This window comes from Gopherus flavomarginatus, chromosome 1 (assembly GCF_025201925.1).
Source record: "Gopherus flavomarginatus isolate rGopFla2 chromosome 1, rGopFla2.mat.asm, whole genome shotgun sequence".
Lineage (NCBI taxonomy): Eukaryota > Metazoa > Chordata > Testudines > Testudinidae > Gopherus > Gopherus flavomarginatus.
Genome location: NC_066617.1, coordinates 198,812,997 through 198,828,594, shown reverse-complemented (window position 1 = coordinate 198,828,594; position 15,598 = coordinate 198,812,997). Strand labels below are relative to the sequence as shown.

Below are 15,598 nucleotides of genomic sequence, written 5' to 3'. Positions count from 1 at the left end.
TATCAAGCTTAGTCTTAAAGCCAGAAAAGTCTTTTGCCCCCACTACTTCCCTCGGAAGGCTGTTCCAGAACTTCACTCCCCTAATGGTTAGAAACCTTCGTCTAATTTCAAGTCTAAACTTCCTTATATCCAGTTTGTACCCATTCGTCCTCATGCCTACATTAGTACTAAACTTAAATAATTCCTCTCCCTCCCTAATGTTAACCCCCCTGATATATTTATATAGAGCGAGCATATCCCCCCGCAGCCTTCTTTTGGCCAGGCTAAACAAGCCAAGCTCTTGTCCATATTCCTTATGTTCATGCTAAATCAATGTTTTCCCAGTTACTGATGAGAAAATATATATTGAGTTCTTCTTAACCCCCACTTTTGAGGGTTGTGGAGAGAGGGACAAAAAAACAACCATGTGATCAGCAGTTTCTGCTCAGGAAAGTTCCAGGAATGTAATAGCAAAACTGAGCTTCAGGTGAAGATGTAAGTGCAATGGCAGAACTACTCTATGTGATGAAGCTTTCACTTTACCTTCCTGTTCTATCCCTGGTTTAAAACTAGGTCTGTCGATTCCTAAGTTTCATGAACAGCAAATTCATTCATAATTTTAAAAAATGAATCAGATAATAGCATGTCAGAAAATGGATTTGTTCCACTGAAATCTCAGTGACTGATTGATACTGACTTCGAGTGGAGGGATAGCTCTGTGGTTTGAGCATTGGCTTTCTAAGCCTAGGGTTGTGAACTCAATCCTTGAGGTTATCATTTAGGGATCTGAGGCAAAAATCTGCCTGGGGGTTGGTCCTGCTTTGATCTGGGGGTTAAACTAGATGATCTCCTGAGGTCCCTTCCATCCCTGATATTCTATGCTATGACTTTTCTTGACTGAGAAGTGACACTTCCCATGACAATAACCACAATTGGGAAATGAATTGCAAAGTGAGAGTGGGCAATGTAATCAGAAGTGTGTGTGTGTGGTTGGAGGGGAGTGAGAGAAATTGGGAGCATATGCAGACACTGGATTGGAATGGCAAGTGCAGCATAGTATATACAAAGGAAAGTGTGATGAATGGGTTATGTTGTATCCCTTTAAAAAATAAAAACCTGCAAAAACATTCTATTAAACAAATGATCTGGGCTTGAACTAAACCCACAGGATTGAAGAAGTATGAAATTCTAAATTCTAACCTTCATTCACCTTAGCTTGCTTGACTTGGGCATGTGAACTGTGTAAAGTTCATATCTGATGTCCAGTACAGTATAGCAAAACTGGTCTGAAGCCCTTTCACTGTAGGACAAGTTTAAGCTTACCTGTAAATTTCCATCCACGCTTAAATCTGACCCTTTACTATATTTTAAAGGAGTTTTGTACTTTGTGATTATAATAGATTGTTAAGTGAGACCATCTTGAAGAAAAATAAATGAAAGTGTTATTTTCTTAGTTTGTGGCAGGCATTCAAAATCTTCTTGAAAATGAGTTTATTTTTAAAATCAAAATACAAAGGATCCTTTTAAGTATATGTTTTCCTACACTGAAACTTAGACTGAAGTTTTTGTATATGATTTGTTGATACAAAGGTTAGATCTGGCTTCAAAAATGGCAAAATTTCTTTACGTAAAATCCAAATATGTCAGTGTTCACACACTGCCCCCTTTCTAAGGTCTTGTAGAATCCAAATCAAAATGTTTTCTTAAACCTGCTCCTTCACTTCAGAAAGCCAAAAAAAAAAAAATACAACAAAATTTAAACGGCAACACCTCAGTTTGGATCCTTTTTCCATGATGGTCAGGAGAAAAAAAAACTCTTTCCAAAAACATTTTTACAAGAAAGCAGAACTCCTAGCTTATCTTGATAATTTGGTATACTTCCAGAAAAGACAGCTTCTGCAAACCTTGGGTAGGTGGATTGCATCTGTGTGAGTGAAAGCATATAAAACTTCACACAGTGTGAAAAGCTATTACCTATTACACATATTTGTATATTTATACACATTTCATGTAGGGTGTATGTTATGGTGGAGACATGATGCCACGGTTAATGATGTGTTCTGTTTGGTCCTTCAAGAGGAAGTTAAATCTGTTTCCTTTATAAGAAATACAATATCTGCTGCAGAACTTCAGCACTTAATCACTGAATAAAGCTTGTAATTTCTTAGAAAATTCAACAAAATCAGGTAATTAGTTTGAATTTGAAACAATTAAAAATTGCTTGCCAAAACCTTTGTTTTCTGAACCTTGTGATTGTTTTGGGCTCCTTAACCTTAAAAGCTACAAACTGGAAAAAGGGAAAAAAAGTGCATGTATTTTGTGGGCTCTCTGAGGTTACATAATTATTTTGTTAATTAATAATTAAAAAGATTAACACTGAATCAGAGCTGAATTACTCTCTACTGTGGTTAGATGGAGAAAATAGCCTCTGGTGATGATTTTTGTTCTTCACTGTATTGTGCATAAGCCTTTTTAAACAGATTAGGAGGAGAAAACAACTTCCTTTTCATATATGCCATATATGTCTTTTTGATGAATAGTCAAAATTGTGCAAAAAGCAGATACTATCCGTGAAAAAATACTTTTAGTTGAAAATGCATCAAAACTGTTTATTTTCAATCAACCCTGGTGCTCAATAATGTTCTAATCCAAAATGAAGGACACATGAAATGGATTTTGCTAGGTTGAGGGCTTTGTGTTGCATTGAAGATCATCTTGGATGAAATAGCTACTGATTTATTGAAGCACCTGAGTGAAGTTGTTGCCACTTCTGTAGCTTCATTTTGCTCTTCTTCTGCACAATTTAATGACGAGCAGGATCTCTGACCTAGTAAAAGCTCTTTTCACAAAACTGGATGGTGAAGGTCCTGTTCTTATGAAAACATAAATTGTTGCTATGTTGGGGAGCTTATCTTTAAATAAAAAATCCAAAACATTGGAAAGCAAGTATAAGGAAACATTGTTGATTTGAAACCTCTTAACTGTTCTTAGAAGTAGTCTGTGCAGCCAAGTTCTATCTTGGTTACATTTTGTCTTAATTTAGTCTGTAAGCTCTTCAGGGCAGGGCCAGTTCATTTCTTCTTTTTAATAGGTCTTGGTACAAGTACCTAGCACAAAGGAGCCATGAGTTGAGGCCTTTTGACTCTAGTGTAATTCGTATGTGATAGTAATTCAACTATTTCAGACAAACTCTTTAACTTGCAAATGTATATCCGCTAGATACAAACTTAATGGAAGTGATAAGATTAGTCACAACACTGAGGCAATACTGTTTTATTTCCTCTATGAAAGTCTATATTCTATCTGAGCTAAGGTACCAATCACTAAATCTATCTAATTCAAAAGCCTCATGCTAGAGCCAAATTGTCTGCTGATGTAAATGAGTAAAACTCCACTGAAGTCAATAAAGCTCTGCCGGTTTACACCAGCATAGAATTGGGCCTGTAGTAGTCAGAGAGTAATTTACTAACCTACAAAGGGGCTGTTCCTCACTCCAGATTTACAGTGGCACTTCTCTGAGCCTACTTGCCCCTAAATTAAAAGTGTTTGGGCTTGTTCTACTGAAAATGATTCTTACAGTGTACAGTTACAACACTTGCTTCTGACTCAGTATCATTCTTCTGAGTATATAGTCATGAAGTGGTTAAATGCTATTTATAATCCTTGTACATTCTTGAAAGATGAACACAGTTACTGGAAAAACAAACAGTCCCTGGTGCTAATGGGTAATTTATGGCAATTTTAAAGTTAGGAGAAAAATGTGATCTCATAGTACAACCTGGAAACTTGTTCATGCATTACTACATTGTGAAGGAATTTGGTTTTGAAGTTGAGTTAATCCTAAAAAGACCTTTGAAATTCCCAGGTAACACTGGGGGGAGGGGGGTGGGAAAGGGAGAGTGTCACTCAGGTGGCCTAAGAAATTACATCACTCTTCTTGTCATCTTTTTTATAGTAGGCATATCTAGCTTGATCAAAAAGACCCTGGACATTTTTAATAAGCTTTATAGATTCCTCTTTCACTAAAGATTTTATTATACTAGTGATGGAACTACATCACACCTGTGAAAAGATATTGCCACAATCTGGTCTGTCCCACTCCCATAACAGACAGGAGAATGGTGTGCTGGGATCCAGCCACTCAGTCATACATGCTGCTGAATCCCTGGGGTCTGGATAGTAATTGGTCACTCTTCCAACCTCTGGATCAATCAGGTGCATTTCCAGGTTCAGACCCCACCTCTGACACCCTTCTTGGCAGTAGGATCCCACAGTCTGCCCATTGAGACTGTGAAGCTTGTGCCTTGGCCCAGTGTTTCTCAATGACAGGTCTGTGGACAAGCGCTGGTCCCTGAGATCTCCCTGGCACTGCTTAGGGAGGCAGAAAGCCAGTCCCTGGTATCAAAAAAGTTGAAAAACACAAGCCAAACCAAGCCATCAAGTTGCTTAGATATGGTTCTAGTTTCTGTAATGAAACCCTTCAGGTGGCAAATGTCAATAAAGCAAGGAAACACAGGCTAGAAAGCAAATTTCTAAACTCTCTCTTTCTCTCTCTCTCTCTCTCTCTCTCTCTCTCTTCAAAGTTAGATCTATGGAACCCCTTAGTGTTTTCTCACCCACTATTATAAGAGTCTAGGTTTGGTCCAAGTTCCAAGAGAAGGAAAAGTTCCCTCCTCCACCCACCCCCACCTTTTGGGTATTCAGATTCTGATGATGAAATAGCCTCTTTTTGATTTAGAGTACCTCTTTTAATAACTGTCTCTGCTCCTCTTTGGTCAGTGGAGAAAACTGCATCTTTTCCAGTCACGTGCTTAGACATGGAGGATTGCACCCCACTCCCCCGCCCCAAAACAGATTTCTATGATGAGATAGCCCATTGGAAAGCAAAGGCCCTGCTGGCACAGCCTCCTTGTTCAAGCTGGTGAGATCCATTCAGTATTGATATGCCCCATGATTACTTTCTCATACCCTTCTAGACACAGTGAGGAGCAATGGCTATGGCTGCACAGCAGCTGGGAGAGTTCGTCCCAATGCAGTTAAACAGACATGCACTAGCTCTGCTCAATCTAGCATACCAAAATATCAATGTGACCACAGCAGCGTGGGCGGTTGCTTGGGCTAGCTGCCTGAGTACAATCCCCCCAGACCCTCTGGGTATGTACTCAGACAGCTAGCCCAAACTGCTGCCTGAGCAGCTGGAGTGAGACTGCTATTTGTAATGTAATAGCTCTTGTCTATCTATCCTAGCTGGGAAGCTTACTTCCAGCTGCTGTGTAGCCACACCCTAAGTACCAGGTTCCTACCTCCAAATGGATTATGTATGTCACTATGACTGTAATAAATACATTAAATAAAGAGCATTCATAAAACAGAACAGAATCATAACTGGACACAGCTATAGTCCCCAAACTGTCATAATGCCATTTTGTATATGTCTGTTGTTGTTTTTTCAAGTCTAGTTTATGAAGAAGCTACTAACTTTCCTGGTAATGTGGAATATGAACGCCTTATCTTTTGAAATTAATTGGATTTTGGTGCCTAACTCCCTTAGGCTGCTTTGAAATTTCTGGCCTGAAGCTTTAATCTCTGTCTTGGCATATAAACAATGTAAGCACATAATCCGAGTTGAATAGAAGGCTAGTTATGTCTTGATTCTTTTAGTTTACATAATAACCACTGTTTAATGTTTATGTCAATATCCTAGGAGACCTAAAGTTTTGACATATAGATTAACTTTTTAAATTTAAGGTTTGACCATTTAATTCTAGTTCTTGAAATGTTGCCAGCTGTAATGCCCATTATCAGACTTGTTCTCATAAGTAACTCGGAAATAGTCAACTTCTTTTGAAAGCAAAAGGTGTTCTGTTTAAAATGATATCACCTGGGAGTGAGCTGCCAAGGACATATTTCATGAGAGACTAAATCAGAGATAATTCATTGTTGCAATTTGTTTTAATTATCAACCTTCTCCTGGAACATAAACAGAATCTGCAGAGAAGGAAGTATAGTCTCACTCTCTTAAAAACAAGATAGTTTTTTTCCTTCTAATTCTTTGTGTGAATTAATTCTATTTGCTTCACCAAAGGTACCTATTGTATGTATCTTCCTTTTAAAAGTACATTTTAAATAGTACTGAACCCACTGAAAATGAATATTTTTAAAAGGAAAAAACTATTGACATTAATATTAAGCAACTATGAATACATTCTGTTTATGCTCATATAATTTCATAATAAAGCCCTGATTTAAGGGATTTAATCTACAATGAGTATGTGAAACAATGATGCAGGATGAGAATAAGCTGAGGTATTGAGGAAATAAATATAAGCATACATACACAGAATGAGTTCTTAGTGCTGTCACAGTAGAGGCTAAATAATTTAACCTTTCTGTGCCACATTTTTACTACTTGTAACATGGAGAATTGTTACTTACCTATCACAAAGGGGAATGCTGCAGCTAAATTCCTGTTATGGAATGTTACTAAAATACTTTAAGCTTCTTGAATGGTGGTTGCTAAAGAAGTGCACAGTATTGAGTTTTGGTCAGTGTCTTACATAAAATGAACCCCCTTGTAATTAAACATCAGAGAGGGATTTGAGGAATAAACCCACTAGAGATGAGACAAGTGACGGCATAGACTAATAATACAAAATAACTGTGTATAGCAGACTATAGATGCAATCAATCAGTCAGCCACAGTGTTATAAATGACAGTGGGGGTAAATTATTTACATAGATACTCCCCAAAATATAATGAAAGGAATAATATTTGAGAAACTGTTTAACAGCCCAGGAAAAAACTTGTATCGCTACTGTGCATCTAAAAGATTAAATAATTCTGAGATAATGAAAACCTTTGCATTTCCATTAATCCACACCTGCTATACTTACAAAAGAGAATAACTTGCTAGCTTGTTAATGAATGGATATAAAGATGTCTCTATATGTTTATTATTTTTTTAAATTTAGCTGTTGTTACTGTGTATTCAGAAAACAACTGATCATAATTTGAGAAAAGGTGAAAAATTTCTGTTAGCTAAAATGTGAGGTTAAGGATTATGGCTTAGAATAGATAATGTATCTCAAATGTGATGAGACACTTGCCTATTATGCCTGAAATTATGTTTTCTTATAAAGAAGATGATGAGAAAGTGACACATGAAAACTTATGTATAGTGAATATGTTACAAGCCTTAAACATCATCCATTTCAAATGCTCTTCACATCAAGTTATGCTTCTGGTGTCTGGGAAGACTATGGCAGCTGGGATATTAAGGGAGTTAGCCAGCTGGTACTGTACATGAAAGAACCTGTCTTGGGAGGAAAAAGGTGTATCACCAACAGCGCTGCTAGCTCTTCCTCTGCAGGAATTCCATCCAGACAGGCATCCTGAGCTGGAAGTTTCCACTCAGGCCTTAATTGTGACTTGCTGGGAATGCAGCCTGCATATCTTCACCAATGACAGCTCGGCAGGGGGAACCACAAGGTGCGAGAGGCGTCTGTTGCTGGAGTCCCTGAAGAAGCAGGAAAGGGAGCAGAAGGAGGCAGCTCATCTGTGTAGCATCCAGGAATACAAGGACTTAGGACACATATAGAGACATCTGAGATCGAGGATGCTAGCAGACTACAGATGACTATAGCAGCACCATAGGAGGAAGAAGAACTGGCTGCTCTGCAAGGAGACTGGTGGCTGGCCACCTTGGCCAGTGGATAGTGCTCTACCCCCCACCAAGCTCCTCCATCCATCAAGATGAAGAACTGGTATGCTGTACTGGCAAAAGGAGGTAAGTAGCAGACCCCAATGGCTGAGGAGGAGTCATTTGCCCCTTCAGCTGGGAGGCTTGTGGGGACTCCTTTCTGAGGGGAATGGAGGCAGCCATCTTCTGACTTGACATGATATCCTGGGAGGTGAGCTACCTGCCTGGAGCCCACATCCAAGATATTATGAAAAGGTTGCCAAGGCTCATCTGTCCCTCTGATCATTACCCCATGCTTCTCATCCATGTGGACACTAGTGATACTGCCAGGTCTGACTTTGAGCAGATAAACAGTGACTAGAAGGCTCTGGGAACTAGATTGATGGAGTCAGGCATATATGTTGTGTTTTTGTCCATCCTCCCATGTAAAAGCCCAGACAAGCACATGCACATCATGAATGAATGGATCGCTGAGTAGATAGTATTGACATCAGGGCTTCAGCTTCTTTGACCATGGGATACTGTCCCTGGAAGAAGGTATTCTGGGAAAGAGAGAGTCCACCTAACTAAGAAGGGGGAAAGCACTTTCATGCACTGACTTGCTAACTTAGTGAGGAGGCTTTTAAATTAGCTTCAGAGGTGTCAGATGACAAAAGCCCACAGATAAGTATAAAAAAAAGACCTTAACAGAGAGTTAAATGTTGTCGGAGGGAGGACATGGACAATTATAATAGGGTTATAGGAGCAACAGGAAGGAATCAGTGGGGAAATCTGCTCAACAACTTAGATGTCTATACAGAAATGCAAGGAATATGGGGAATAAACAGGAAGAACTAGAAGTCTTACTATACAATCTAAACTATGACTTTATTGGCATCATTGAGACTTGGTGGGATAAGTCTCATGACTGGAATATTGGCATAGAAGGGATATAGATTGTTTAGGAAGGACAGGCAAGGTAAAAAGGAAGAGATGTTGCATTATTCATCTAGAATATATACACTTGTTCGGAGGTCTGGCAGGAGGTAGGAGGCAGATAAGTTGAGAGTCTTAGGGTAAATAATAGGGATAACATTCTGGTAGGAGTCTACGGTAGACCACCAAATCAGGTATTGGGGGTGGATGAGACATTTCTAGAACAAACAACAGAAATATTGAAAACAGAAGACCTAATAGTAATGGGCAACTATACGTACTGACACATTTGTTGGAAAAATAATATGGCAAAACCACAATTTCCAATAAGTTCTTAGAATTTATTGGGTATGACTTTTTATTACAGAACATGGAGGAAGTCATCTGGGAGAAAGCCATTTTAGACTTGATTCTGACCAACAGTGGATCTGGAGGTGGAAGGCAGTTTGGGTGAAAGTGATCATGATAATGGATTTCATGACTCGAGGTAAAGGAAGGAGTGAGATCAGCAGAATAAGGACAATGGACTTCAAAAAAGCAGACTTTAGCAAAGTCATAGAACTGGTAAGAAATATCACATGGGAAGAAAACTAAGGGGTAAAGGACTTCAGGATAGCTGGCAGTTTCTCAAGACCATATTAAAGGTACAACAGCAAACTACCACAATGCAAAGGAAAGATGGGAAGAATAATAAGAGGCCAATAGAGCTCCATCAGGAGCTCTTTTACGATCTGAATCAAAAAAGGAATCCTACAAAAAGTGGAAACTTGGACAGATTGCTAAGGAGAAGTACAAAAGTAAAACAAGCACTTAGGAACAAAATCAGAAAGGTTAAGGCACAACATGAGTTACATCTACCAAGAGACATAAAACACAAAAAAAATACATTAGGAGCAAGAGAAAAATGAAGGAAAGTGTAGGTCTATTTAGAGGGAAAGAAGAGCTAATAACAGATGACATCAAGAAAACTGCGGTGTTTGATACCTATTTTGCTTCAATCTTAGCTGAAAAGTTTAATGGTGATAAGATTATCAACACAATACTAACAACAAAGGGGAAAAATACAAGCAAAAATAAGGAAAGAAAAGGTTAAAGAATATTTAGACAATGTAGATGTCGTCAAGTCAGCAGACCCTGATGAAATTCATCCTAGAGTACTTAACTAGCTGAAGCAATATTGGAGCTGTTAGCAATTATCTTTGAGAAGTCCTGAAGGACAAATTAGGACCCAAAGCACTAGAGAGGGGCAAACATAGTACATATATTTAAAAACAGCAAAAAAAGAGAACCCAGGGAATTATAGACCAGTCAGCCTGACTTCAATACCTGGATAGATACTGGAACAAATTATTAAACAATCAGTTTGTAAGCACGTGGAGGATAATAGGGTTATGGGAAATAGCCAGTACGGATTTGTCAAGAACAAATCATGCTAAACCAGCTTCATTTCCTTCTTTCACAGGGTTACTGACCTAGTTTTATAGAGTGGAAGCAGTAGATAGGTACTTGTTTTTAGTAAGATTTTTGTCACAGTCAAAATGACATTTTCATAAGCAAACTAGGGGAATGTGGTCTAAGTGACATTTCTATAAGATGAGTGCACAACTGGTTGCAAAATGGTACTCAAAGAATAATATAAAGGGTTTGCTGTCAAACTGGGAGCGCATATCTAGTGAAATCTGGTAGAGGTCAGTCTTAGGACTGGCACTAGCCAATATTTTCATTAATGACTTGGATAATGGAATGACGTTTATGCTTATAAAACTTGCAACTTACAGAAGGTAATTGTCCTTCTCAATTCACCATTGGCAGGACCTAAGCTGAAGTACTTTGTCCAATGCTGGGTACCATACTTTAGGAAAGATGTGGACAAATTGGAGAGAGTCCAGAAGAGAGCAACACAAATGATAAAAGGTATAGAAAACCCAACTTATGAAAAAAGATTAAAAACAAAAAAAACCTGGGCATGTATGGTTTTGGAAAAGAAGATTGAGGAGAGAAAATAACAGTCTTCAAATATGTTAAGGGCTGCTATAAAGAGGATGATGATCAATTATTCTCCATGCCCATTGAAGATAGGACAAGAAGTAATGGTATTAATCTGCAGCATGGGAGATTTAGGTTAGATATTTGGAAAGTTTTTTCCTACTATAAGGATAGTTAAGCTCTGGAATAGGCTTCCAAGAGAGGTTGTGGAATCTCTAATACTGGAAGTTTTCAAGATTACGTTGGACAAACACCTATCAGAGATGGCCTAGATTTACATGGTCCTTCCGCAGTGCAAGGGGTTGGATTTGATGACTCTGAGATTTCTTCCAGCCTATGATTCTATAATTCTCTTAGATGATAATTATAAAATGAGTACATATAGTAAAAATTTGCATCCCAGAACAACTCAATGAAGCATTTAATCTAGTACCTTACCTCTGTTAGTGGGCTATACCTAAGCTGTCCACAAAAAAAGATTAAATACATTCATAATTCACCCAATATAGGGCCGGGTTATGTCATCCTTACTTACATTGAGTAGCACCCTACGTTTGAGTGGTCCCATTGCTTCCAATTCTGTAGTGTATATAATACAGGAATAGTGGTTTTTCAGGGGAGATAAAGGGAGGAAGTACCTTTATGACCTCATCTTACCCATTTGTGTTCTGAATCATGAATACTGATCACTATTGTGAGGACTATGTTAACCAGCGTAAGAGTATATCAGGAAAGACTCCCGTTGAAATCAGTGGGCTTTCAATCAGATTCAGAACACATGTTGTTCAAATGTAGATATGACTAATTTCTTTTGACTTCTACCCAGTTATTTGCTGAAATATTGTAAGCCCTGATCCTACACAATTTGAAATCAATGGTAAAACCTTATACCAAACTAATATTCCTCTGTGTCTATTCTAAATGCATTGCTTTTAATTACTAACTTATTAATGATAAGAAGAATTTGCCAGTGCAAATTACTTTCTGTAAATATTTAGAAGAGAGAATGATACATATAAAAAGTAAAAACAGCATAGCTGACGCAGTATAGTTTATGGGTCATAGTAAGTATATATTGTGATTATAAAAGTTACGCCAGCAAGCTTTATCATACAATCCTGTTTGGCCTATCTTTCCTCAAATAGTTCAGTGGTTAATCTAATATAGACAGAATGGCATTCCATTTCTCAATATTTTTATTGTGGTCAACATTCTCCAGTTGGTATTTGTTTTTGCAAGCACTGTGATGAAATGTGTTGATAGGCTGCAGTCATAAGAATTCTAAACAAGGGTCTAACTTTGTTAAATTTCAGTAAATCAGAACATTTCCCTCACACTCTACTAACAACAGTTATTTAGGGTCTATACCCCTCAAATAGCACTTCCATCAATTTTCTAACATCAGATCAGCGGCCTGTAGTTCCAGAAGCCCTAATGCTGCAGAAACCTGCAGTTCCCTAAACCATAGACTCTCCTCTAGAAATTTGCTTATGAATTTTGTGTCTTGTTTGGAAAGACTGAAAAAGTATCTGACCATAATTTTCCTCCACTGCTATTGCTTCCATGGAGGGAATTTGTATAGCTCATAGGTTCTGATCTAGCCCAATGAAATCAATAAAGAAGCTCCCATTTATTTCCACAGCCTTTGGGTACAGGCCTCTAGTATCTATCATACTTCCTGGTTCATTTGCTTTTCCCAGCTTAACCTCACATGGTCAATATTGCTCTGCAGCTCTGCAGAAATGCATCAAACTTATTTGCATTTGTCTTTTCAAGCAGAGAGCAGCTACTTTCTTTACTTATAATCATCAAGTGTCCCCTTCTTTCTTGTATTATGAGAACAGTTTAAAAGGAGCACCTATTTGGCTTTCAGTAAACTATGATCTTCTTCCACATCTTGATCATATCTCCTCTTTTCTTGTCTAAGATAATTAATTTTTAAGAGGTTAGGATTAGTTAGTTTTAGATTGTGCCTATTTTAACTCTATGCACATTACAAACAGTTACATAAAATACATTTTCTAAGTAATTAGAACCTAGCAATACTCATAGATCTTATTGTGAAAGAACAGACATCATGTTGTAGTCCTACGCACCATACAACCCAGCTACCCTCTTCTTTAAACATATGAAATATCTGAATAGCCTCTGATTATTTTTGTTACTCTTCTCAGGGCCTTTACTGTTCCTGTTATTTCCTTTGGAGATGAGCAGTCCAAACAAAATTCATCATTAAAGATCAGAATATAGAGCTGAATGATATACTAGTGGCATATACTTTTCTATTTTGTGCTCTCTCTCTCTCTCTCTCTCTCTCTCTTTTTTAATACTGTCTGATATTTTGTTTCCCCCTTCTCACTGTGAATTGAGTACATGGCTTTTTACATACCTGATTTTATTTCTGGATCTTCTTCCTGAAGTGTTACACATAATTCAGGATCCATCAGTGTATAAATAAATGTTTGTGGTTCTTTGTCAAATGTCATGGGCCATCTAAACTGTTGATTCTTTTGAAGTCTCTTGCAATCTATGTTGACTAATTTAAGTGATTTAGTTAGCAAATATTGGTGCCTTGCTAAACACAGGCTTCTAAATCTTTGTAAGTATTCTGAATGCCACTGGTCTCCTTACTGAATGCTGGAACCTCTCTATTTTTAAACTCTTTATTTTGAGATTTGGACATATATTTGTACTCAGATGACTTATTCAGTTTTTAATCTATATTGAGATTCAACAAAACAGTTACAAAATGTCCATAATAGTTTCTCCTGAAGGAAATTCCCATGTAATCAAAATTCTCATTTTTAATACCAGTTCAGTTGACTTCAAATGCCTTTCACAATAACACTCTTACTGATTGAGGTTTGGCTTAGCCCTAGAAGCAGAGACAATGCAAGCTCTGAAGTCAGTGTTTGTGGGAGATTTTTAAAGCTAAAATGTGTGACAATCACCTAATTGTTTATTTGAACATTGTAACCATTTCCTCCCACCCTTTAGGCTTGTCAACACAGTCAGTGTACAGCAAGCCAGGGTATAATCCACAGCACTAAGTTGCAGTGTGGACCCTACTATCATGCGCTAAGTTCTGTAGTACACTTTGACGCACTTTACTGTGAAACAGCAGTCTATCAACATGCACTGTGGGACTCTTAATGTGCAGTAGCTGGGATCTCATGGCCAGTGTGCAGCGAGCTGGTGAACTTTAGATTTACACCTTGGTTTGCCGTGGAATAACTGAGCATATATACTTGTATTTTCAACCGGGGAGAAAGTAACTCTGAACTCATTATTGGACCCCGGGGATCAGGAAAGAGTATGTTATTAAATCATGTCTTAAAAGAGCTCATGGAAGTAAAACAAGTGAGAGAGAACCTCTTGCAAGTTCGTCTGAATGGACTCATACAGACTAATGATAAAATAGCTCTTAAGGAGATCACGAGACAACTGCAAATGGAAAATGTGGTTGGAGACAAAGTTTTTGGGCAGTTTTGCTGAAAACCTTGCATTTCTTCTTGAAGCTTTAAAGAAAGGTGACTGAGATAGCAGTTGTCCAGGCTATTTATACTGGATGAATTTGACCTCTTTGTTTATCACAAGAATCAAATATTACTGTATAATCTTTTTCATATATCCCAGTCAGCACAGACTCCAGTAAAAGTTATTGGACTTATGTGCAGACAAGATATTCTGGAACTCCTGGAAAAGAGAGTGAAGTCAAGGTTCTCCCACTGACAGATATATTTGATATTTACTATCTTTACTTAAAATCCTCAAGTGCCCCCTTGTTCTCATTTGTTCTCTTTTTGCCTTTTATATTGCACATTTTTCATGGCAGGGACAAACTCTTCCCATCCGTGCTGTACAGCCCTTAGATCAGAGGGCACCTAATTCTGATTGAGACTTTTGGAGGCTATTGTAAGATTAATGACACCAGTTATGAAATCAGCTCATGTCACTTGTGGCTGGTATAAGTCAGTGGGTGAATACATGAGAATGCTTTGAAAATGTAGGTCTCTGTTTAAATGTGAAAGTTCAGCAGTCTGAATGTGTAATTTCTAATGGATTTATGTCCATAACATAATTTGGCTGAGCTTTATACACATGTGGCCTATGTGAGAGAGGTAGTGAATAATAAATGGAATTTAGAGGTAACAGCTTGTTCCTTTATGGATAATTCCTCATTGTTAGTGACACCCATCACTTCAGAGAAAACAAGATATCAATGGACTGTGAAGCAGTCAGTGTGGAAGTGACAGGCCTTTTTATTTTCTAAAGATAATAAAAGGTCACAATCCCATAATTAAGGAAAAAGGCTGCATTGGTTAAAAACAAGCCTGCTTTGAAGCAGCAGTAAAACACAGTGTACTAGGGAACTTTTAGCAGCAGGGTCCACAGAGCCAGCAGGGTCCACAGGGCCAGTTACTGTGTGGCAGGTTAGTTTGAGGTAGATTTACACTCCAGCTTGCTGTGCACCAACTGTTTATAGAACCAAGCTGTTAAAAGATACCCTGTCTCTTTGTCACTGATTTTTCCTCCTGAGAAGCCAACCTGCAAGGCCACAAACATCTGAGACCACTTGGCACAGGGCAATGCTGATTTCAGAATAGAACATTAGAAGCAGAAGAAAGGATAACAATATTGAAAGAGAAAGATTAAAAGATAGAGGAGAAAAAAAAAAGATGAAAGGAAATGGAAGAAAAGAGTAAATGAGGCAGAAAATTCTTTCTCTTTATGGCCACTGATGTTCCGATTTCTGAGAGCAGGAAGCCATCTAAGCAAGTGGTGGCTCTAAGTGAATTTATGGGTCACATATTCCAAACCTTGAGATTCAAACCCATGCTTCTGAACTGACTTGTATTTTTGATGAGCCATGTGAGAGTTTGAATTCATGGCCCATTCAGACAAATATGCAGAATGATAATTCTCATTTTTTAAAGTGGCATAGCATGGTCCGTGATTAAAGCTGGTTGGAGATTTTCTGATGAAACAGTTTTGTCAGAAAATACTGAGTCGATGGA

At 38.0% G+C, this 15,598-nt stretch overlaps 1 pseudogene; it reads left to right on the top strand.

Moving 5' to 3' along the window:
- Positions 1-7,732: 7,732 nt before the first annotated feature.
- LOC127043250 (origin recognition complex subunit 4-like) lies at positions 7,733-14,345 on the top strand (annotated as a pseudogene).
- Positions 14,346-15,598: the final 1,253 nt, after the last annotated feature.